Genomic DNA, 24,440 nt, shown 5'->3' on the forward strand with positions numbered 1-24,440 from the left:
CAGATCACCTATCTTCTGTTTCTTCTCTTTTCTGTTTGTTGGTGTCCCTGTCTCTCTATTCATCTTTCAGGTCCCTGTGACCATAGATAGGTATGATCTTTTTTGCCTGTTTCCTTGAACTTTCTCTTCTCTCCCTTGCATCTGTCTTGTTCTGTTTCCCCTTCTCGTCTGTCTCTACCCCCTCAGCCTTTAACTTCTCTTGTTCCTTCTGTTTCTGATTTACTGTCTTTCCCACTCTTTCTGCCTCTTCTCTCTCTCTCTCTCTCTCTCTCTCTCTCTCTCTCTCTCTCTCTCTCCCTTTCTGGTTTCTCTGGCTTTCTTGGCCCTCTCTGAATTCTCTCCTGATTTTCTCTGTATTTCTGGATCGCCTCTGTATTCCTTCCCCTGCATCTTTGCCAGTAACCCAAGATGGGCTGGAGCTACCTCTTCTTGGGGTGCAAGCCAGCACCTCCCCCTCACGCCCTTGGCTAGGAAGAAGATAAGGTGTCCTGAGAGAGAGAAATGGGTTTGGGCCCATTTGTGTAGGTTGGAAGTATCACCTTCTCCATCTGGATCCCCAAAATCAGTCTTTTCCCCAGAGGATCTCTTCCCCCTCCCTTTCGAAGGCAGGAGCCCTGGGTGAGATGAGGCACATCTACCCTGGAGCCAGCACACGGCTTTCCTGTAAGGCACATTTCCCTGTCCTCTGACAGCCCTCTAAATTATTGATCAGGGCGATTCAGTACAAGAGTCTGAAGCCTGTGTGTGTATGTGTGTGTGTGTGTATGTGTGTGTGTGAGAGAGAGAGAGAGAGAGAAAAGATTGTCGAAGTTGTCTAGCTTGAGAAAGCAGTATTTTTAGTACACGGAGGCTCACTTTGGCGCCAGTTGGTTTATGCTGTTTCTAGAGCATCATCCGTTATTCGCTTAATCCATGCTTATCGTACCTCCTTTTAATGTAAATATAGTTTTGGCAGAAACAAAATGGAAAGATTTCACCCTCTGCATTATTCTTATTAGCACCTACCTTTCATCAAAGCCAGTCGCCCTGGAAAATGGCAAATTTGTACATGGCTAGTGATTTAGATAAGTTGGAAGGGAAACAAGGGTGGGGGGTAGAAATGAAGTGTGTGTGTGTGTGTGTGTGTGTGTGTGTGTGTGTCTGGGGAAAGTGCCTTTTATACATCTGTGAAGAGTTCTCTGTCTCTCTCTCTCAGGAAAAGGAACTACTTGTGGTTTCCTAATTTCAAACCAGTCTGCATCTTCAATGTTCTCTGTGTTTTACCCAGTGACTTAAAAAAAAAAAAAAAAGATAATGCATGGACGTTTCTTAGTCCAGCAGAAATGAATTCCCAAGCAAGAGGCTGGGGAATTTCTCCTCCAGTCTTATCTGACCCAGAATCAGCAAGATGCAGGCCAGAGCTGGCTTGGGCCTCAGGCACTTTTGACCACCCAACACCTTTCTTTATGCAACATCCTCTTTCCAGATTTTAAGTGGAGACAGGTAAGGGTGTAAATCGTCCCTTAACCATTTGTGCCAGGAATTTGGCTTGGAGGGGGGGCATCTAAGGGACAGAATACTTTTTAAAAGGTGGAGGAAAATACTATTATGGTACAATCTCCAATCTCTAATGCAGATTGGGGGTTTCCTCTGAACGGGAGAGCTTCCATCTGCCCCGTGGTTCCCCACTCATTCTCCTCCCCATGATCAAGTACTGGTAGTGTTGCTGGGTGCCAGCAGCGTGGGGGCAGTGGGGTCTTGCCCTCTGACAGCAGAGGGGCCCCAGGGAACCGGGAGATGTGTAAGCAACGGGGGCATGGCTAATGACATTCCGCTACTGTCAGGAAGGTTGACAGGGCCAAGAGAGATCGGCTCTTCCAAATCTGCTGAACTAACTGTCCCCTCATAGCCACAGACACGTTTTCTCAATTGGAGCACAATATCCATTACTATTTCCCGTACTGGGTTTCAATTAAAGAGGGTGAGAGCAGAGAGGGGAGGCAGGAGATAAATGAAAAAGAACAGTGGACACAGAAGTGTGTGTGCGTGTGTGGCTCTCCTTGCCAGCCATACAGACGGCCTGTGTTCCCAAAGTAATGTTTTCATGTCTCCCCAACCCAGTAGCAGATAATGCACCCAGAGGTTTTTCCCTGTTCAGCGAAGCCCCCAGGATGTAGCTGTCCCTGGGGGGAGCTGTGGCTTGGAGGAGGGATTTGCCTTCCCTAAGTGCGCGGTGGGTTTCAAGGACTGGAGGGGTCTGAGCATTTATGGTTCCAAGTCTCACTGTCACATTGAAAGCCGCTCAAACCCCTTCTCTCTTCTACAATCTTATGGAAAATTGAACTTTTTGTAGTAAAGCACAGGGTGGTGGCGAGTGATTTCACTTGCTTCTCAGGGCATGCTTGGCAGGTGGGGGACTCAGAAACCTGTCGTTAAGGCTATGGTGGGAGCCCTAGATTTAGGATCCTGACTCCAGGCCTTGATCTGTCCTTAAGTGGCTGCCCCACGCCCAGGGAAACTCTCTGGGCAAACTGGCTCCTCACAATCTGGAAAGGAGTCCCAGCCCCTCCACCGCTCCATCTTCTGTGATCACTGACCCTGGACCTCGGCCACTTAGAAAACAAGTGTGCTTTGGGGGGGGGGGGGGGATGTCACTGAACCCCAACGTCAGTCTTCATTACCTGGCCATCTGGGTAGCCTCTCCTCCTCCATGTGGGTAAAAGAAAGGTGAGGCCTCAGTAATGTGTCTTTAAGTCTGAGATGTCTTGCTCCCAAACTAATCACCCCTGTCTCCAAATAGTACACAACAAATCCTGGATGAGTCTTGTAGAATGTCCAGAGATCCATGGGGGCGGGGGTGGAGCTGGAGGGACTCCTCTGTCCCCCAACCTGAGTTCCAGGTTTGGATAACACTGTGACCTTAGCGACCCCACAGAAGCCTTTAAAAGTCGCCAGCTTGGGGTTTGAATACCTGAAGGCTAGAGAAGTCTCCCTTTCTGTTTTCTTCTTAAATTTTTATTTATTCTTAAGAGGAAGAAGAGAGAGAGGCAGAGACACACACATACATAGAAAGAGGGAATGTTCGAAGTTGTCAAAGCGTTTTTCCTAAAAGAGTTGCTTTTGCTGGCGCCCAGACCTCAGTTCATTTCATCTCCAAGCCAAATATTAAAAATCCTTCTGGCAGGCAGGCGGGAGGGCAGAGAGGAGCGGCCTTCCAGATCTCGGAAGCCTTCCTGGCAATGTCCTTTCCAACTTTCCCTTGGAAAAGGAACCCTTGCGGGGGCTCCCCTCCCGCTGTAAGGAAGGAGTGTGAGGCCACAGCGCAGAGCGCCCCATCGGGTCCTCTGGGGGTGGATTCCGCCCCGGGGTGCTTCCCCTACCGCCGCACCCGCCTTACCCGGGTTCCAAATACGGAAGCTGGACGCGTTCCGTGCGGCTCCAGGCCTGGCCCAGCGCGGAACCGCGCGGAGACGCTCGCCGCCTCGGAGTATACCGCGCCCGGCGGTGCGGGGGTCCAGGCTCGGGTCTGGCCCGGGCCCGCCGCGCCGGCCCGCGGGGTGGCAAAGGGGCCCCGCACGGGCCCGGTCGCCCGGGCACCCCCGGCCCGCGCGCGTCGGCTCCCCGCGCGGGTTACCTGCTCTCCCTCCGCAGCCACCGGGGCAGGGCGGGGCGGGGCGGGGGGAGCGGGGTCCGGGTGCGAAGGCTCGGAGCGCGCCGCCCCGTCCGCGCAACGCAGGCCTTTGCTTCGGGAGCGCTCAAACTAGGGCTGCGGGGGTTCGGGGAGGAGCACCCCCTCCCCCAACACCCAGCCTCCGAGTTGCCTTTTTACAGCAGGGATTCCTACCTCCCCCTCCACTCTGCTGGCAAAGGGCAAATCCGGAGTGGACAGTATAGACCTTCAGCGCAGGGGGTGCGGGGCGGTGGGGGGGGGGGCGTAGGGGGAGAAGTGTAGCACTCCCTGGCTGGAAAAACCATTGCAAGGAGATAGCCTCCTGGGGAGAAAAACAAGGCAACCTCGCCGAGTCCGGAGAGAATCTTCGCGTACAAAGGGAGGGTGGGGTGCGAGGGAGCGTTCTACTCTCCCACCGCTGGGGTGTGTTTTTACATGTTTTCTTAACAGCAAGTTCTATAAACAGGTCAGCCCTACACTGCCAGCCGAGGGAGTTGGAGGCTGCGTCTGGCTACGAGTGCAGACGCCTGGCTTCCCCGCTCGCCCCCTACAAGCCAAACGCGCTGGGGACCCGGGCGGGGAGTGGGGGGGGGGGGAGCGCTACCTCCCACTTCTGACTTGGAGGGTACAGTTGCTTTTGAAATAGCTCCTCTTGTCTTCAGACGGTAAAATATGAGTTCCCCACATGTCGGACTCTGGTCTTCTGGTACCTCAAGCAGGGTTGGGGGGGGGCTGCTCTAATTACCTCTACGCTGAGTGGGGGTGGGCGGGGGGGGGATTCTCTCTCTTTTCAGCCCGGCCCTGCTGGGGTGCATTATTAAACCCAGACGCTCCGTCCAGGAATTGGGGCCATGAGGAAAAGATTTACAATTAAGCCAATTGGGGCCGAATACAGCCATCCAAGTCTGCAGGTGTAAATAATGCCTTGCTGCTTTTTTCCCCCCCTTTCCAAGCGACTTCATTTCACCACCACCCCCCACCATCAACTCCCACCCCTCCAAGATTCTAGTCCTTCAGAGAAAAGTGGGGAAGAGGAAAAATACTGGGACAGAGTTAAGATTTTTCTATTAGACAAGTAAAATATGTTGCATTCACTTTTATATCCGTGTATTAATGTCGTGAATAACCAGGGCAACTCCCCTATGTCATTTCTCCATCTACATTGTGAGAGTTGTTGGAGTCACTGAAAGGCCTTTTGAGTATGGGTTATGATTTATTTTTTATTATTTTTAGGGAATGAGACAGATTTCAATAACAGGGATATTGGTGTTGAATTATTATAAATCTTTTAGTTGTTAGGTGAAGAAGGGGTAAGGGGGTGAAAGAAACCCCCTTTAGTTGAGATATCAGAAGATTGCCCCAAACTGAATCTGGTGGAGAGGAGGGCCTGGCTTTCTGAGAACAGAGCTACCACCCTTTCTAGGGCTTTACTGTAGATTTCCCTAATGTTTGGGGGAACTTGCTGAGCCATGTATGGGCCCAACTCTAAGGCTATATTCCATTACATTATTGAAACGTAATAGAATATGCTTGTGTGGTTCTAAAACGTCCTATGTGGGTACAAGTGTGTACATATGGACATTCCAAGTAGCCCCAAATATGAAATTAAATCTCAGATTTAAAAATGCATTGCAATCACACCCCACGGGCAGACTCCCATTTGATCAATATAGACAGAGTTAAATTTGTTTTGCAGCTACGCAGCTACTCCTTTTCTCTCCGAGCAATAAAGTCTGTCTGTTACAAATTACCAAGGAATTGGAGAATATGCCCCCCCGACACACACTGTTGTTCGGTATTCTTAGTCTTGCACTAACCCGCTCAATAATATATGTAATATGTGTGTACACAGGCACTTTTCCAAAAAATTAGCGATAACATTCCGGGTGTACGAAGAACGGTGTTTTTCTACCTCTGCATTTAGGATTCGGTGCGCGCTAAATTGTCACTCTGGGCACCCATCTCGGGGCGATGGGGGGCGACGGACGCCCACGGGGAATGCGGGGGAGAAGGTTTTATAGGTTCAGTTGCCTGCAAGGGCAGGGAGTCAAAGCGCCTGCCTCCAACCGGGATAAGGTCATAGGTGTAGAATTAGGGAGGCAGGACTTAACACGTCCGTTCGTTCGCAGCGAAGGCAGAGCAAGCGTCACCCAGCCCGTGATGAAACCCCCCGAGCCGCCACAGGGAAGTTTCCAGGCAATGGCGGTGCAAACGCCTTTTCCATTTTTTTCTCCTTCCTCCTTTTTTTCCCTGCTCGCCTTTAAAACGTTGCCTGTCCAGTGCATATGTTGGGCATAAATAAAAGGGGGAGGGCGGTGTTGAACGCCGGGTGAACCCGAATCAGCCTGAAGCAGCGCGGGAAGGACGTGGGGAGGCAGAGGAGATAGATGTGCCCTAATGTCGGGGGCGGGAGGGGGGCAGGGACTGACTGCTTCCCGCCTGGAAGCCTGCGCTCGCCCCGCGCTCCTGGAGAAGCTCGCCCGGGGTCCTCCGCGGAGGGTGCCCCTGCGTGTGGCCGCTGGATGGCGCTCGGGGGAGACGCGCGCAGCCATCCTCCGAGGGCCCCGCAGGGCCAGAGCCAGTCTCCGCTGACGCGCGCGGGGTTGGGACCTCGGCTTGGAGCTTCCGCAGTGGCGGTTCCGGATGCACCAGGAGGCCGAAGCTGTGCCTGGAGGCCGGGGCGGGAGAGGGTCACTCACAGTCGGCCACACCTGGAGGTTGGATCCAGAGAGGCCAGGCAGGAACCGGGAGGGCGGGGAAGGGGGCTCTTGGCGCAAACTAGCGCCTCATTTCTTAGGCGCCACATACGTACCAGCTCTTGTTGAACGGGAAAGGGGTGTGTGTGTGTGTGTGTGTGTGTGTGTGTGTGTGTGTATGGGGGAGCGGGCGTCTGGAAAGGAGGACGGCCGGAAAGGTGTGGAGATGCAAAACGCGTGCACTGTTTGCAGAACCTCACAGTCCCGCGCGCCCCCCTTTGCAAAGGCCAATCCGGTGCGCAGCCCCCCGCCCGGACATGCTCGCCTGAAATCAGAGGGGCTGAATGGTCCCTGGAATGGGAATGTCAGGGTTGGAGTTGCACCCCGATCTAATGGAGCCCTCATTTGGAAGCGTCTCTGAAGGCGCGGAAGACCCCTTGCGCAGCCAAAGGAGGAGCTGTGGCTCCAGTATTGGGAAGAATAAATTCATCCAGCACTTGTTGAGCCTTACTGTGTACCAGGCACTGCGTTAGACTTGATGATCTGGTCAAAAGTTACTTCAAGAGCTAGAAAGAAAAAAGAAAAAAAAATCAGCCATAACCAAAGAGGTTTATTGACCACATGGTCCAGTTAGGAGAGTCTAATATTAGGTCTCTATTTTGTGAGCTCCTGGAAGGAGAGGACTGACTCATCCTATCTCCAGCTACCACCACAGCGCTTGGCAATTGGTAGGTAATCAGTAAATAATCTTTCTACAAAGGAATAAAAGTCAACGAAGAAGGGGAGAAAGACTAAAGGGGCTTCTCCGTGCATTTGCAAACAAATGACCGCTCCCAAAGTGCATTCTTAGAAAGCTAGCATCAGACTTATTAGTTGCTCCCCAAATAGATTCTGATATGTAAAGTGAAACAGTGAAAGTATGGCAGTGGAAAGAGAAGTGTGGAATAATGGCTAGAAACATCCACTAGGTCATTCCACAGATACTGACAGCTTCTCTGTCTGGTTACTCTGCTAAGCACCGGAGACACTGGATCCTGGCTGGCTTGATGGTTCATTGTCTTGAGCCCTATTCACTGCGATGATATAGATAACTTTCCATTTTAAAGATGAGGAAAGTCGAGGCCCAGGAAGAGTTGGGTGGAAGGCGGCTTCCATCCAAGGTCTCAGATAGAAAGGCCAAACACAGTCCAGCCTCAGTGTTTCTGCCTGCTAGGGGAGGTAGAACCGCGTGGATTTTTTATTCCCGAGAAGACGCAGCAGCGACTGGGAGCCCTGAAAATCCCAATGACCCTCCAGATCATCGAAGGCGCCTGGCAATTTTCAGCAGTTAGGAGTCTACACCCTGTGGAGGTTTGGCAAAGGATTGCCCAGATCTGCTCACCTCAGCTCCGAGCCGGGGGCTGTGCTGAAGGATGTAACCTCTAGACTCTCCCATCCGTTTCTTCCAGGCAGCGTCTACACGTTGCCTAGGACTGGACCATGCTCTTGCCCTTCACGGACAGAGAACTGTGGGACCGACAGCTAGGGAGTCTCACCGAAGGTCGCATTGTTAAAAAGTGACAGCAAAGAAGCCTTTACAACCCGCTTCCCGCCAGGATTTTATGTTTCTGTGCAGACGCCCTCCCTCATCAGAGCCGCACTGACCAGCGCAGTCCGGCACGTTTGAATGCGTTCATCAATTGTTTGTTGATTGAATAAACTAATCTTTGTTTGTTTTAAATATAGAACAGAACTAAAAAATGAAACAGTGATCCAATAAAGGGGAGTGAGGTGAGAAGCTCAGTGTCCCCAAGCGCTGCCTGGGGGTGGGGCCGGCTTGAGTCACCCGCTCCTTCTGGTGCTGCAGGGCCACCTCCCATTGCCTTTACAAAGACGGCTGTGATTTCCTTGCGTCTATATTTTAGTCCTAGACTTCGTTCAGTTGATCGATGAAGGAGACAAGTTGACCCACCATGAGGTCAGTACAATCAATGAGGTCCCCCAACCGCTGGGAAATCACCGTCGCTGCGGCGCGCTGGGTTCCAACCAGAAGCTTTCAGGATTTGGAGTTTCTCGATCTCCGCAGTCAGTATTGAACTGGAGGGAGGATGGGGGCGGGTGGGTGGGTGGGAAGAAGGCTCTAGTCTTACTCGGGCAAGCCTCTGAGTCCACTGGGCGGGGAGGGCACTCCCCACTCGCACCCGCCAGCAGAGCCCCCCTCCGACAAGCCCGCTGGTAGATTTCGTTCTGGAGCGCCTTGGCCTTGGAATCGAGCACCAGGGGCTTTGCGCAGCAGGTCTGCGCTCCCTAGCCCTGGCTTCCTCAGCTGCGAAACGGGGGTTTTTATGAAACGCTATTGAAGACAACATTTGTGAAACGCTCAGGTGGCTGATAATGCTCTAAGAACTTTCCCACCCATCAGCTCATCAAATACAACAATCCAAGGAGGGAAGAGCCTTCTCAATGAGTTCCATTCTCCAGATGAGGAAACTGAGTCATGCAGAGAGATACAAAACTGGCCCGTGGTCCCACAGCTAGTTAGGCTCTTAGGGAGCTGGGATTCCACGGGGACTATTACATTGTCTGGCTTTTAAAGGCGAGACGGGGGTGCCCCGCACACACACAGTAGGCACACGGTGGCCACCTGTCTCCTTTACTTCTTTGCACTTTAGAGGGGAGAAATTGCATTTAACTCTTTCCCGGGCTTATCTGAAAACTGCGTTGGCCGGTGGGTCCTCTCCTTCTGGAAGCAAGTGCAATTGGTCCGGCGGTGGGGGGTGGGGGAGGGGGGAAGAGAGAGTGTGAGTCTGACAATCCTTCTTAAACTCTGGCAATCCAGGGCTTTCAAGACTTTTCTTTTTTTTGGGTACGAAGGAAGGAGGGTGCGTGCATGCGTGTGTGTGTGTGTGTGTGTGTGTGTGTGTGTGTGTGTGGAATCAATATGGTCCAGACAGCCCTTCACAAAGGGGCTCCAGGCGGGCGCCTCGGCTTCACGGCCCCCGCCCCACCGCCCGCGGCGAATTAATTGGGCCCTGAAAGAAGGGGCGACGTAGCTTCCAGTTAATTAGTCAAGAAATGAATCAAGCCCCAGCGGCCTGGCCAAGGCCCCTGGGGCGCGGGTTTTGTGGAAGCCAAATTGGTCGGTGGGGCGCTCCCTTTGGGCCGGGACGGCGCGGTGGGGAACAGAGCCGGGCGCCTCTGGCCGCCGTGCGCCCCGGCGCCTTGCGCCCCGAGCGGGTTCGCGCGCTCCCTCGGGCTCTCGCTTCCGTCCTCTGCTCCAGTGTCTCCCCTCTCGCGACTCTTCCCCGGTTTCCTTCTGCGCCGTCGCTGCCTCCGGTTGTCTCCAGCTCCCAGAATTTTACTTGGGTTTCCCACCCCTGCTCTCGCCTCCCCTCTCCCTTCGGGGTCGCTCCCCCGGGGTTCTCCGCCTGGGACCGGGACCGAGGTCTCCCTAAAGTCCCAGGCTCAGCCTAGTATGATCTGGAGCTGGGTGGTTTGGGGACAGCGCTGGATGCTGAGGATCCCTGACTTAGGGAGAACGGGTGGAAATGAGCACTGGCATTGCATCCCTGAGGCCTGCGGTGTGTTCCCGGGGGCACCTTCATCCTTGGGCACCTTGGGTGGGGGCTCTTTACAGGTGGTTAGGGGAGCCCTCAGGGTGGCTTTGAAAGGGCTTGGTGGGACACCTGGGTGGCTCAGCAGTTGAGCGCCTGCCTTTGGCTCATGGCATAATCCCGGGATCCCCAGATGGAGTCCCGCATCGTGCTCCTTGCATGGAGCCTGCTCCTCCCTCTGCCTGTGTCTCTGCCTCTCTCTCTCTCTCTCTCTGTCTCTCATGAATAAATACATAAAACCTTTAAAAAAGAAAAGAAAGAAAGGGCTTGGTAATGCTCATCTGTGTCTCCATAAGATGGGGACTTAGAATTAAGGCAGACTTTCAACCCGTGAGCAATGATTGGGCACCTGCTGTTTACATTCCTCCTCCAGCATCTCTAGTCATTCCCTGTCAACCCAGGCAGGGAAAACCAGAATGCTTTCCTCAAAAGCAGTTCTGTTGGAGGGAAGGGAAAGGGGGAGGCACAAACCATAAACCTAATTATTTCAAGGTCTTTTTGCGCCCCCGTGCCAGCTTCCCGAACTAAAGGTATGGAGATAAGGAAGTCAGAGCAGTTGAAGTGGTTTTCCTGGAGGCACCCGGCCAAGGGGAGGTGAGGCTGAGGGTTCCACCCCCTAGAGAGGCACTGGGTGTCCGGATCTTTTGTCTGCCTGGCCTGGCCTGGCTGGGAATGTTTCTGGGCAGGACAAGGGTCGTTATCACGATCATCTTGCCTCCTCCAGCTTGGTGCTAAGGGCCCAAATCTCTCTCGGGCTCTCTCTGTATTTGCCTCTCGTCGTCCTTCTGTCTCTCTAGCTCTGTGTCTGCTTTCGTCTCTCACTCCCTCAATTGCACGTGGAAACTGGACTCTGCAGTCAGGTCGGAGCATCCATCCGCTGCCTCCCTCCAGGATCCAAGCTGCAGAAGCAACCCCGAGTGCAGCCCATGCCCTCCTTGCTGTGCCCACCGCCGGCCCTCCCCAAGCCGCCTGCTTCCCCCAGGTCCTGGCTTCAGGCGGCCGGACTGCGGCCAGTGCGTGCCTTCCCGACTGCAGCCCCTGACCGCATTTTTTCTTCCTTGTTTTGCGGACTTGGCAGACTTTGGTTCCACTCAAGGCGCAGAAGTGCCTGCGCCGCCTGCTTGGCTTGGCTCCCGCATCTGTCGCAGGAGGCCGAGTCCGCAACCACCAGGACTGTGGTTTCTGATCGCCACTTCCCTGCCTGGCGTGCACGCCATGGGTTGGCGAGCTTCCGCCGGTGCTGGGCTCTGACTGACCTGGGCCTCAGTTTCCCCAGTCCTTTGCGGCTGGACAAGTGGCAGTCATGCCATTGGAGGAGGAGGAATGGCGAATGGATCCATTGGTGGAGCAGGGTTGCTGTGTGGGAAGGGAGGTCAGGACGAAGCATGCTTCCTTTCCCGCTCCCCTTCACTGCGGACTTTTACTATACCACTTCCAAGCACAGAAGAGGAGATGAATCGCTGCTGTGGTCTCATTTCCCACCTTAGGAATGGAGCCCACCAACGCCACGACCCCAGTCTTCCCTAAGGGCCGCCCACAGTCTGCCTGAGCTGTGGTGCACGCTGGTGTGTGTGTGTGTGTGTGTGTGTGTGTGTGTGCAGAGAGCAGGTTTCTTGTGTGGTTGCCTGCTCTGCTGGGGCTGCTGCTACTGGCCTTGAGACATTTGCAGATGTAACTGTGGTTCACTGGGGCTGTGTTGACACATCTCCTCCTGAGCTTCCAGAGGTGGCCTATCAGAACCTCAGAACTGCGGATGAGTCCATTAGCCCTCCTAAGCCTCAGTTACCCCCTCCAAAAACCAGGATAACAGGTCTTGCCACAGAGGACATGGCAGGGGTAAAGGACATCAAGTGTGTACATTACTTGGCCTCACTCTGGCGTATAGTAAGTGCTCATTAAACATTAGCTGTTTAGACGCCCTAAATTCTCTGTGTCTGATCTATTTGCCTCATCGACTCTTAGTATATACTTAGTATAAATCATATACGTGTACTTAAAGTATGTACCATATATATTTAAAGTACTCAGAAGTATTTATCTGTACAATCTTAGAAGACTACCTAGCGTGTATTAAGCTGTGTCTCTATTTGTATTACTCCTGCCCAGTTCTGTTCCCAGCTCTGCCCATTTCTTGCTCTCCTCCCAGGTAGATACTGCAGTGAGATGCTTTCACAAGCTTCCCATTCAAAGCTTAATGCCCCCATGGGCCCCCTTCTCAAATCCTGGGATCTCAAAACTGCAAGGGATCCCAAAGATAGACAACTTCCTTCCTCCCCTGGCCGGGGAGTGAGGGTCCCGGTCCCAGCTGGGCTTAAAGACCAGATGACCCGAATTTAAATCCAAGGCCTTTGCCACCACCGCAGTCCCTGCCCCAGGCTCCAGGGCTTCTCCAGCCCCCTGGGGTGAGGGAATATTTCTCCTATCTGTCCAAGAAAAAGAGTTTGTGGAGGATGAAGGAACGTTTTTGGGTGCCTTGCATTCCCTCGGTGAGGCAGGCTGCCTGTGAAGGCATTTTAGGCTCCGGATGGGGCACTGTTGGTTCCCCACTCCCAGGCCCAGACTTGTCATCAGCTATGGGAGCCCACCATCTAGTTCTCTTCCCCAGTGCTCTGGGGCCCTGTAAACCATGGCGGGGGCTGCAAACCTGCCTGAGGACTCCGGGTGGGGAGGGGCGGGAGGAAAGAGAAGAGAGGAGAGAAAGCAGGATGGAGAGATGGAGGACAGGACAAGGGGAGCGGGAAGAGAAGGAGAGAAGGGATGCTTGGGGAGAGAGGAAGAAGAAGAGTACAGAGAAAGACAGGCAGACACCAGAGACAGAGCCTCTTATACACCTAGAGGGACCTGGAGGCGAGCCAGGGAAGAGAAGGGAGGCAGTTCGAGGCAGAAGGACAGGAGACAGGCAGGGTTGGGGCCTTTTGGGGGAGAGAGGACTGCATGCAGAGATAGAGGGAAGCTCAGGGGGGACACAGACAACAGGGACCAGGGACAGGGACACAGAAGCCAGGAGAGGCAGAGAGAAGAGAGGGGGAGGGTGCATGGGAGCCAAGGAAGGTGAAGGGGGGAGGCAGGGCCACAGGGAGAGGAAGACACCAGATGTGGCTGGGGAGCCCACAGCCCGCCACAGCCTGGCCACCCTCCTGCTGTATTACTTAACATTCGGAGATTATCTAGCACCGTATAAATGCCTCCATTAAATCATGATTGAGCTGCTCCAACTGACCAGTTCCCGAAGTAGCCTCCAGCCCTCAGGGAATATGGTTTTCAAAACCATATAAAGCATCAGATACCAGCAACGTCGGCAGATAGGTTATCATTCATTAGGGGTTTCTAGGGACCCCCTATGAGGTTTGGGGGTGTGGGGGGTTGGGGAGCCAGCAAGTGGCCTGGGGGAAGCCACTGACTCTCCTCTCAGCCCACTGGCTCCTCCCCCAGTGCATAGCTGATGGGAACCCACAAGGAGGGTTTGGTTGGTGGGGTCCAGTTGGCCAAGAGGAGGAGGCATTCCTCTGGAGGCTTCCAGATTCCCAGAGTGCATTTGAAGGGATGGAGACAAGCGGTGCAATTTCCTAGAGACTCTCTTTGGAGAGGGATGGGGTGAGCAGGGTGGGGAGGAGCCGCCACTACTCCTGGGAAGGCGGATTGTTGCTCCAGGGGTGGGGAAGGGCTGTGAGACGTTGAGGAGGAGGCTGGGGAAGTGCGAGGGCCCCCTCCCAGACTCATCCCTCCAAGTGGTGCAAATAAACCACAGCTCGTCTTCCCTGTAACCCTACCTCCTCCCCAACTGGCCTCCCAGTCTGCCCAGAAAGGTATTTTAAAAGAACATTTTAATGGTAGCAAATAAAGGGATTTCTTTTTCTTTCCCCTCCTTTTCTTTTTCTTTCTTTCTTTCTTTTTTTTTTTTCCTGCAAAGGCTTGTGTTTGCTTTGCTTTAACAAACAGCTGATAGAGTTTGCTTTAAGGGAGCTAAAAAAAAATGTACCCACAGGGCAGGCCAAGCATTAACTGTGAGCATGCACGTACGTGTGTGTGTGTGTGTGTGTGTGTGTGTGTGTGTTTAGGCCTCTTGAGCAGGCTTGCAGTAATAAATGGGACCTGCTTCAGGTGCAGAAAGATGGGAGGGGTATTGGGAAAGAATGCATGGACAGATTTACACCTGTCCCTACAGCTGCCATCAACAACACTTACAGCCTCCAGAAGTGACCCTTGGTGCCGACTTGTCTGGAAGCCATCAGGGTTAGTTTTGAAGCAGGAATCCTCAAGTGGACCGAGGGCAAGCTTTGCCACTCCCCCCCTTCCCCTCTCTCCTCCCCACCACCCTGTTGCTGTCCTCAAGTGCTGCCCAGTGGAGGAGTCTGGCTGCCTCTCTCATCCCTCTCTGCCCACCAGCCCCTCCCTCTTCATTTCCTCTGTCAGACAAATACATCATTGACTCTCAGCTGCCTTTGGTCCTGCCGCCTAATGAGGGCTGGGCAGGGTGCAGGATTTGTAGCCAGTGCATCCACAGCCACCCTTCTCCCCCCTCCCTCATCCCAGGAGCTGGGTCCAGCTCCAGGAATCTGTGTGGGATTTCTAACTCCACCCTCCGGCCAGCTCCTGCCCCCTGCCACCAGCCCCACCCCGCCCCGCTGGCCAGGCAGTCGAGTGACTGATGATACCCAGATGCCTCTGGAATCTTGCTCCCAGTCTTCCCAGCACTCTGCCTGGCCTGCAGAAGTGGGGGCAATGGGCAGCAGACATCCTGCCCTGAAACTTGTTGCCACCTCTCAGAGGCTGATGAAAGCCCCACTCAGCTGGGCCCTTCAGGACGGGGGACCCTGGAGCCAGGACACTCAGAAGGCATGTTTGACACCCATTCTGGGAACTCGGAGTCCCTGGCTTCCTACCCCGGGGCCCTGCAGAGGTCTAGGAGGCGGAGAAGGGGCAGACGACAGGCCACCAGCTGCCAGAGAAAGCCACAGGGAAAGGCCCTGCGCTCTGCTGAGGAATGAACAGGCCCTGGGCCCGTCTCTGCCCTCAGTTCACTTCCTGGTCAAACTGAGGGTGGGAGGGGGCATTGAGACATAGCACACTCACATTTTACAGATCTTGGTGCCGGTTCACAACTATTTCCTTAATATGTATTTTTATAATCCACTCACTTTTTCAAAATACCTGGTTTGTTGAAAATGCAATCTTTACCTAGGTAGTGTAACTGAACTCCCACCTCACTGCCCAGAAGTGGAAGGAACCAGAATGTGATGAGCAGCGAAAACAAAGCAATGCTACAGGGCTCTGAGCTGGGGGCCCACTCTCTCCTTGATAATGATAATGCAGGTCTGCTGTTAGAAGGACATTCAAGCTGGGCTAGCACCGCGCCCCCCACCCCCCCCAGACTGGACTTAATGGGAAGCTCTGGGAAAAGATTGAGAGGGAACTTATTTTCTGTGATTCAGAGCCATACAAAGCCATGTTCTGCTCCTACATGTGTACCCCTTTGGACATTTTGGGGAGCACCGCTCAATGTGCCTTCTTGGAGCGTTTTAATAGTATAGTAGCATTAATGGTCATTTCGAGTTTCTGGGCTCAGTTCCTGTCTTCCTCTCGACAGGTCAAGGCTTTGCTTCAATTATTCCATCACCAAGAAGAACTTCACCACTTTGTGGGGCCACAGACCCCTTGGGCAACCTGGTGAAGCCCATAGATGCCTCCTCAGCAAAAGATTTTTTAAAAATATTTTATTTGTTTATTCATGAGAGACACAGAGAGAGAGGCAGAGACACAGGCAGAGGGAGAAGCGGGCTCCCTGTGGAGAGCCTAATGGGGAACTGGATCCCAGGACCCTTGGATCATGACCTGAGCCAAAGGCAGAGATGCTTAAACACTGAGCCACCCAGGTGCCATGCATAAACATTTTTTAAAGGCATAGAAAGCATTACAATTTTAAAATAAAAGTGGTATTAAACATCAAAGTATAGTAACATGTGCTCCTCATGAGTGCATTCAATAACACATTCTAGCAACGTTCTAGTATCTTCTTTTTTGTTGTTGTTTAAAGATTTTATTTATTTATTTATTCACGAGAGACACAGAGAGAGAAAGGCAGAGACACAGGCAGAGGGAGAAGCAGGACTCCAGGATCACGCCCTGGGCCAAAGGCAGCCGTGCAGCCACTGAGCCACCCAGGGATCCCTCTAGTGTCTTACTTTTGAAGTCGGGATGAGCAAGCCAGCGTTTCTCATCACACCTGTAATGCAATATAAGAATAAACACCTGTTGTTTCCCTGGCGACCAAGTTGCAGTGACTGCGAATCCTCCTGGGTGTGGTCACCTGCACTGATAATGGAAGAAAATCCTAATTTCACTTGAGTTGAAGAAACATGAAAGTTGAATGAAATCCCAAGTTCACAGACCCCTGAATCTGATCCATGGGCTCCCGTGCTCCTATAGGAGTCTGCTTTAAGGACACGTGGACAAGAATCCCTGAGATATAGAGGCAATGAATTGGGTTCTGTAGGGACAGAGGAAGGTTCCCAGGAGAAACAAGCTCAGCTTTGATGGCTGGCACAACCTGCTGGTACTCCAAGCAGGGAAGAGAGGAAAGTCAAGATCCACATTTCAAGGGATATTTCTCAATGGGCCCACGAAGGAGTGAGGTCTGGCCTGGGGCAGTTTTGGCTCAGAGAGAGTGCCTGGGTAGGGAAGCTTCTCCTGAAAGTATCCATCAATACCCCCATCCCAACATACCCACACTCACCCACACCCCTCCCCTGGGGGGACATTCTGTGCAACTCTGGCCCCTCTGAAAGCTCAGTTTCAGAGCTTCACCTGGATGAAGGATCTTTGCCTGCCTCCGTCTCTCTGACCATACCACATACATTTGCAGCTCTTTCCCCCCCAAAGGATCTGTGGACAAGTCCTACATCAGCATTGGGTAATCCCTTCATAAAGATTAAGTTGGGGAGCTGATACATTTATCTGCCTTTAAACAAAGCACTTAGTCAAACATCTGTGCTCAGGGAAGGGAAGTTGCAAATGGCCCCAGGACAGTGGCACTCACTGTCCTTGGTGAAATACAGTTTCAAGACCTCTGAGCTACTGGGACAGGTACTTGGAGGACGATTTAAGGGAAAGCCAGAATGAAGAAAGCTGGAAACTTGTTTGAACTCCCTCAGGCAAACTGGGTGTTGCTTAAAGTGAACAGAATAACCTCAGTGGATTCCAAGGTCCCAACAAAAGGAGCACAAAAGAATTTATGGATCAGCCACTTTGTGTAAGACCTATGCTCTGTTATTCGCTTCTCTTCAAGGTACCACTGCCAGATCTTATATTCAAGCATTCATGTATGCATTTATTCATTCAACAAATGTTTACCAAGGGCCTACTGTGTGTCTCAGGCTAAGGTGATACCAGCGAGCCAAACACAAAAATGATTGTCTGCAAAGACCTCTGAGTGGGGGACAGAATGCTAACAAACAGGTAAAATAAATGTTTGATGGTGGTGGGTCATATGGAAAACAGTAAATCAGGAAAGGGAGTTATGAGTGGGGCTGGTGGGGTTTTATTTTAAGGGGTGGTCAGAGAAGGCCTCACTGAGAAGGTGACCTTTCAGCCAACCCCCGCGGGGAGGTGGGACTAAGCCCTAGGGATGACTAGGGAAGCGTTAAGAGAGGAGGCAGGTGCAAGAGACCCATCCTTACTGGAACAGCTGCTCTGAACTGGACTCTGAGCTGGGCACTCTCTATCTGCTTTTTTTTTTTTTTAAAGATTTTATTTATTTATTCATGAGAGACACACAGAGAGAGGCAGAGACATAAGCAGAGGGAGAAGCAGGCTCCCTGTGGGGAGCTGGATGTGGGACTCAATCCCAGGACCCTGGAATCAGGCCCTGAGCTGAAGGCAGACGCTCATTCACTGAGCCACCCTGGAGCCCCTCTACCTGCTGTCTTGATCATTCTAGCGGTGCTCACAGGTAGATACTGTTTTCTTCCCTATTTTATTGTTGGGATAGTTGAGGGTCAGAGAGGTTAAGCGACTTGCTGAGTAGCTCAGTCGGTTGAGTGTCATACTAATAGCAGAAAGCAGAACAAGAATTTGAACCCAGGACCCAGTTTCTCTTTCTTCTATTCCAGGCTGCCTGGGACACTTTCCTGGGAAGACAGAAGAAATGAGAAGGGAATGGAAGAATGGCAAAAGAAAACATAAGAGTAAAACTTACTTTTATGAGTCGTTAGTCCAGTCTTAAGCCAGGGAAACAGAGGCCTGAGAGGACAAATACCTGCTTAAGGTCACAGAGAAAAACTTAATAGCTAGGCGCCCTAGCCCATCAGTGGCTCTTTTCTTTTCTTCTTCTTTTTTTTTAAATCTTGGCATCATATGGCAAGTTGCTTTAGTTCCTCAAGCCTCAGATTCCTTATCTATAAAATGGTCATATAATGATCAAACCAATCATATTAATTTTCCACAATTGCCGAACAGGAAAGACAACTTACTCATGAAAGAGAATTTATGCTAATGCTTGGCACAGAGTTAGTGCCCAAGAAATAGATTTCTTCATTCCTCCTCAGCCAACCTGCTACTTGGCAGCATTTGGTCCAGAGTGGAGGTGAAGTATCTGCTGATTTTCATGGTCTATGCTAATGGTCTCAAAGCCTTTTTTTAAAAAAAATTATTTATTTGTTTACTTGAGGGTAGGGGGAAGGAGCAGAGGGAGAGGGACAAGCAGACTCTGCACTGAGTGCATAGCCCAACATGGGGCTTGATCTCATGACCCCAAGATCATGGCATGAGCCAAAATCAAGAGATGGATGCTCAACCAACTGAACCATCCAGGTGCTCCACTTTCCTTTTTTTGTTTAATGAAGCATTTCCAACATTAAAAAAGTAGAGAGACTGGCAACGTTCATTTCCATAGGCCCACCACCTAGCTTCAATGATCATCAATTCAGGGCCAATCTTGTGTCATAGATCCCTACAGTGGATTGTTTTTTTTTTTTTTTTTCCCCCAGTGGATTGTTTTAATGCAAGTCCAGACACCCTATCATTTCACTTGTAAATACTTCAGTATGTAACTCCACGAGGTAGCAATGAATTAACAAACCCACAACCACAATGCTGTTATCACACACACCCCAAAGGACAGTGATTGCACACTCTTATGAAATATTCAGCTAGTTCTCAATGTTCCTTGATTGTCTCTGCTCTTCTTATGATTTCATGACCGTTGGCTTGCTCCAGTCACAATGAGGACAAGATGTCAGTGCTGTGTTTGAATAACGAATCTCATGCATCTACCTTCCACTTATTTTTTTCCCTTCAAAAATTTTTAAATTGAAATAATGGAATCATTCTGGCTCTTACTGTTTGCATCCAGGTGGTGTCCATTGGTGGTGTTTTCTGTCCCTTATATTTCCTGCAACCTGTGGTTAGAAAGAGATGTTTGAGGATTCAGCATTGATTCTTTTGGCAAGCCCCCTTTAGAGATGGCGGCATACGCTCCTATCAGGGGGTGCATACTTTTACTTCTCATTCTTGGTTTATTAGCAGCTTCCGAAGACCCTTTTCCAGATAGACCCATTATGTCATGAGGGGTTTGCAAGATGGTGAGATTTCGCTTCTTTCATTTCTTCTTCATTTATTGATGGAATACTTTCAAATCTCTTTGGAGGACTCTGCATCATTAAAAACTAAGATTTAAGGGGCATCTGGGTAGTTCGGTGGGTTGAGCATCTGCCTTTGGCTCAGGTCATGATTCTGGAGTCTCAGGATCAAGTCTCATGTCTGGCTCTCTGCTCAGCAGGCAGTCTCCTTCTCCCATTCATGCTGTCTCTCTCTCTCTCTCTCTCTCTCTCTCTCTCTCAAATAAATAAAATCTTAAAGTAGAACGTCCAATATCTATGCATCCTCAAATTTCTAATTTATGTACCTCTTCTGCAGACTTGACATATTCTGTATTGTTAAGCTGCACTAAAATGGACATTTTTTAATTTTTTAAAAGATTTTATTTATTCATGAGAGACATAGAGAGAGAGGCAGAGACATAGGCAGAGGGAGAAGCAGGCTCCATGCAGGGAACCCAATGCAGGACTTGATCCCGGGACTCCAGGATTACCCCCTGGGCAGAAGGCAGGCACTAACACGCTGAGCCACCCAGGGATCCCCTAAAATGGAAATTAAAGATATCTTTAAAACTTGGCTGTGCATGGAAATTCTTGGCACTTGTGTGTCTGCCCAATTCAGGGGGGGCCCAGCTTTCCCAAGGATTCTTTTCTGAGATCAGTCAGGACATCTCTTGCAAGCCCAATGAGAAAGGAGCCTGTGGAAACTCCATCAGTGTTCATCTTTCCCATCTCCCCACTGTCCCTTGATGCTGGGTGGGAGAATGAAAGGGAGATTTTGCTGGGTCCATCTTGGGGGGGGGTTCCTCTGCAATTAGGCTTGACAAACTGACAAACTGGAGAACCTCATTAGAGAAAGGTGTGTGTGTGTGTGTGTGTGTGTGTGTGTGTTTAATTTTTAATTTTAAAATCTTCCCTCCCTCGGAGCAAACAGGAGGCAGGTCAATCGCTCAGCAGAGAGACTTTAAACAAACCACATTGCCCGCAGGTCTGCTCCGGGAAGGAGGGGATTTACTCTTCACCCCTCTGCCTGAGTGTTAACAGCGGAATTAAGGCTGGGGAATCTGGCAGGGCACGCTTGCTGCGGGGGAGGGGTGTCTGTGCCTCTTTGCTCTTTTCGAGGCATTAATCACTTGTTTATAGAGGGGGAAGGACAAAAACACAACAGCGTGAGGACACTGTGGGCTGCTCAATCTGAGGTCTCCTTCTGAGGATCCTCCCCATCCCTTCCCACCCCCACCCACCCCACTCTCCTGGGATGGGGTCAGCTTGCCTTTGCCCTGGGCTCCAGAATTCGGTGCAGTGGGGGCAGATCCCAGGGAGGTGGGCAGGGGCGAGGAGATCCCAGCAGATCTGGCCAGGGGGCCGGTGGGTGCTGAGGGCGGGGCAGTCCCCGGGGTGCGCCTCTGCAGGTCTGGACGGCCTTGAAATATTTAAAGTATACGTTAAAATATAATGTGCTCCTTCTCTTCTCTTCCTCCCCACCTCACATGCACACCCCTTTTCATGAATCTGTTTAATTACTGTATTTCTCAAGATCACACTATACCCATGCTCTGGCAGGGGGTGGGGGTGGGGAGACAATCCAAACTTATTATCACATAAATATTTATCTGGAGATACTGGTTTCCTATGGGGAGCTGAATTTGGAAAACGGAGCTGGAGGTGAACCTCCTTTCAACTGTAAACTACTTGGAGTTGCACCACATATGTGTGCAATAGCCATCGATAAAGAGGCAAATAAGCGCCTATTTTTTTCTCATTAAAAAAAATCAAAACACTCACTCACGGTGTAAATCTGAAAGCTACAGAAAAGCTTGGTCACCATTCTCATAATAATCACTTTCCTTCTCCCCCCCAACCCCAGGCCTGTACTTAAACAAAAAATACCATTTCCTCCTCAATAGGTTATATGTACAGGGTACCACATCCAAGAGGTACAAAATTGGTAAGTGAAAAGTAATTCTTTCTCATAACTTCCCCACTTTCATTTCTCGTAAGCGATCCCTGATATCAATGTGTATCTTTCTAGTTATGTTAATATGTATATATTAATTTATAGGTATCCTAGTTATATTAATATATAGTATACATTTTATATGTATAGTATATGATATATGTACCATCTGTATATATTCTATATACTATCTGTTTATATTATACATAATGTATATAAAATATATACAGATATATGTATGTGTGTGCGTATAATATATATATATACCTACACATGCATATATGGTTTCACTGATGCATTATTCCTTTTGTTTTTTGAAATATATTATTCATGCCAGAACGTATTATGTTGTATATAAAGGATGGCTTTTTATTGCGAATTTATATTCGTGGAATATATTTTAAAGAATTCATATTGAATTTGACAATGGAGGACTCATTCCTATAGAGAAAGAGAGACGAAGAGACTCCACAGAGAAATGGTAGCACATGGCAGCTAGGGGGGCAGTTACAAATATCCACTACATAAACAGTAAGTCTGTTGGTCCAGGTGTTACCCAGACACAAGCCATTTTTCCTTGGCCTTTATCAATAATAAATGCACTACCCCATCAACCGGACCTCAAGACTTTTGCCTACACTGCAAGCAGATCTTGCTAAATGGACAGAAACTGCCAGGCTGAGCAAGTGTACTGAAAACATTTACATCTTGAAACCCTCAGCAATTTGGCCATGTGTTTAAGAGCCTTGGCCTTCGAAGGTTCCAGCTGAATCCTCTGGCTCTTCTCTGGCCAGGAGAGCCACTTTCCGGTCCCTGTGATGTTGGATGGGACTTAAAATGAGCCTTGCACTGTCCCTCCATGGTCAGCTCAGCCCACTACTCTGCTGTCTCAAATCCATTTGCAATGGCTGTAAAAAAGGCCGTCAGGCGTGGCTAGCAGTAAATCTTCCCCTCCTGTTCAGAAAGGCTGACAAGAGAGAAGCGGCTTGAATTTTCACCCCAGCTTTGCAAACTTGCAGTCCTGCTGTGCTGGCCTTGTTTCTTGTGTTCCACTAAGCGACTGAGCGTGCTCCTTTCTCTCCCCCATGGTGGCCTGGTGCAGAACTGAGCCATAGAGCTGAGCTGTGGTTTCATGGTTATGGAAGAAAGGTCAGTCTGTAGTCCTCGCTCCTCTGGCTGATGGCTGTTCAAATCCCATGGCCCCTCTCTCTCTGTGTCTTTGTAAAAACTAGTGAATTTTTGCTGGCAAACAGGTTTTTCCTGGCTGATTACCCTTAAGATGGATGTTTCCCTTGACTCAGGGAAGCCAGGGACTTTCAGGAATGTTTGGAGGCAAAGGAGGTTCAATGGTGTTTGGAGGAGCTCCAGGACCTGTTTCTGAACATCCCTCTTAGGATAGTCACTGTCCCAACTGGCCATACAATTCTAGAAAACAGAGCATCAGCTGGACTTACTGATTCAGAGTTTGATGACAGGAAAGCCAGTGGAAAAGCCAGCTTGGGTTTTGAGTGCAAATAGCTGGCTTTAGACTCAGCCGTTCCCGACATTGTCAACAGTCAGCCGGACAACTTCTCCATCCCTTGGGCCCTAGCAAGGGGCTGAAGCTTCCTGCTGTATCTCCTGGGGTCCGTGGATAAAATCCTTGGCGAACTTTAAAGTACAGAATGTTTGGAACCTGGATTGTTGTGATGGGAAGTGGCAGCGATAAGGGAAGTGGCTCCTGGCAGTGAAACCCAGTGACATTTGTCAAGCACGTGGAAATCTTCCTGTTCTCCATGTTGGAAAGGTATGAAAATCTGGGAGCTCCAGAGATGGAGCAGAATTGCTGTTCCAGTTGAGGTACAGACAAGCTGCTCTTCAGATGTGTGGGAAGATAAATCCCAGGGTGCCACATTCTCCAAGGCAGAACTGGACATGTAAATACGCAAGTGTGAACACTTGCACACACACATGCTTTGAAACACATGCAGAACTGAAGCTATAGGGCATGTAGGATTTTTATTATTTCTTACTTATTATTTCAGTGGGCTCCCCCACAAGCACCCCGAGGGTGGTTTTAAAACCCAGATCGAATCATTATTCACCGCCACACTGTTTGTCTACCATAGTTTCCCATTGCTCTTCAGGACAAGACTGAAAAATTTTAAAAAGAACTTTGAGGCTCTGCAGGATCTGGTTCTGCCTTCTTCTCCGATTCAATTTGCCATGAGTCCTTGGCCATTTTTGTCTGTTCTTGCCTTGTGGTAGATGGGATGATTGAACCCACACATTCATACCCCTCCCTCCATGCCTTTTGCCTTGCGTCTTGGCAGTTCCTCTCACTGGAGATGAAGGTAATTTCCCTGACCTTTGACTTTGGCCTTGGTCAGATGATCTGCTTTGGCCAATCAAAAGTTGGCAGAAATGATGGTGGCCAGTGCTGACCCCAGGCTTTCCGAGACACCCCATGTTTCTATGTGTCCTCTTGTGCCTCTGCGACTACCCATCAGAGTTTTCCCTGAAGAACTGTTGCCTCTTCAGCCTGGGTCCCACCTGGAATGGACGCACATGGAGCGGGCTGGACTCCAATCTGCCTCTGGGAGCTAAGCCTCATCAGGTCTGCAGCACAGAAGCCTGGCTGAGCTCAGCCAAGTTCAACCAAGCTGGAGCATAGGACAAACAAATGCTTCTTACCACCACTGAGCCTTGGTGATTGCCTGTTTCACAGTGGTAGCTGACTGAGGTAAGACATCCTGATTTTTTTTTTCATACTTCTTCTTGCCATGCTTCCTCTACCACAGGGCCCAGGATGCCACCTCCTCATCACCTGAGTGACTCGAATTCATGCTTCAGATCTCAGCTCAAAGCTAACTTCCTTGGAGAAGGCTTTCCTGCCCCTTCAGATTAGGTGTGAACTCCTTGTTACCCACCTGCTACAACACCATGTCTCTTCATCATGGCCCTTACCAGAAT

The sequence above is a fragment of the Canis lupus genome, chromosome 26 (assembly GCF_011100685.1).
Source record: "Canis lupus familiaris isolate Mischka breed German Shepherd chromosome 26, alternate assembly UU_Cfam_GSD_1.0, whole genome shotgun sequence".
Lineage (NCBI taxonomy): Eukaryota > Metazoa > Chordata > Mammalia > Carnivora > Canidae > Canis > Canis lupus.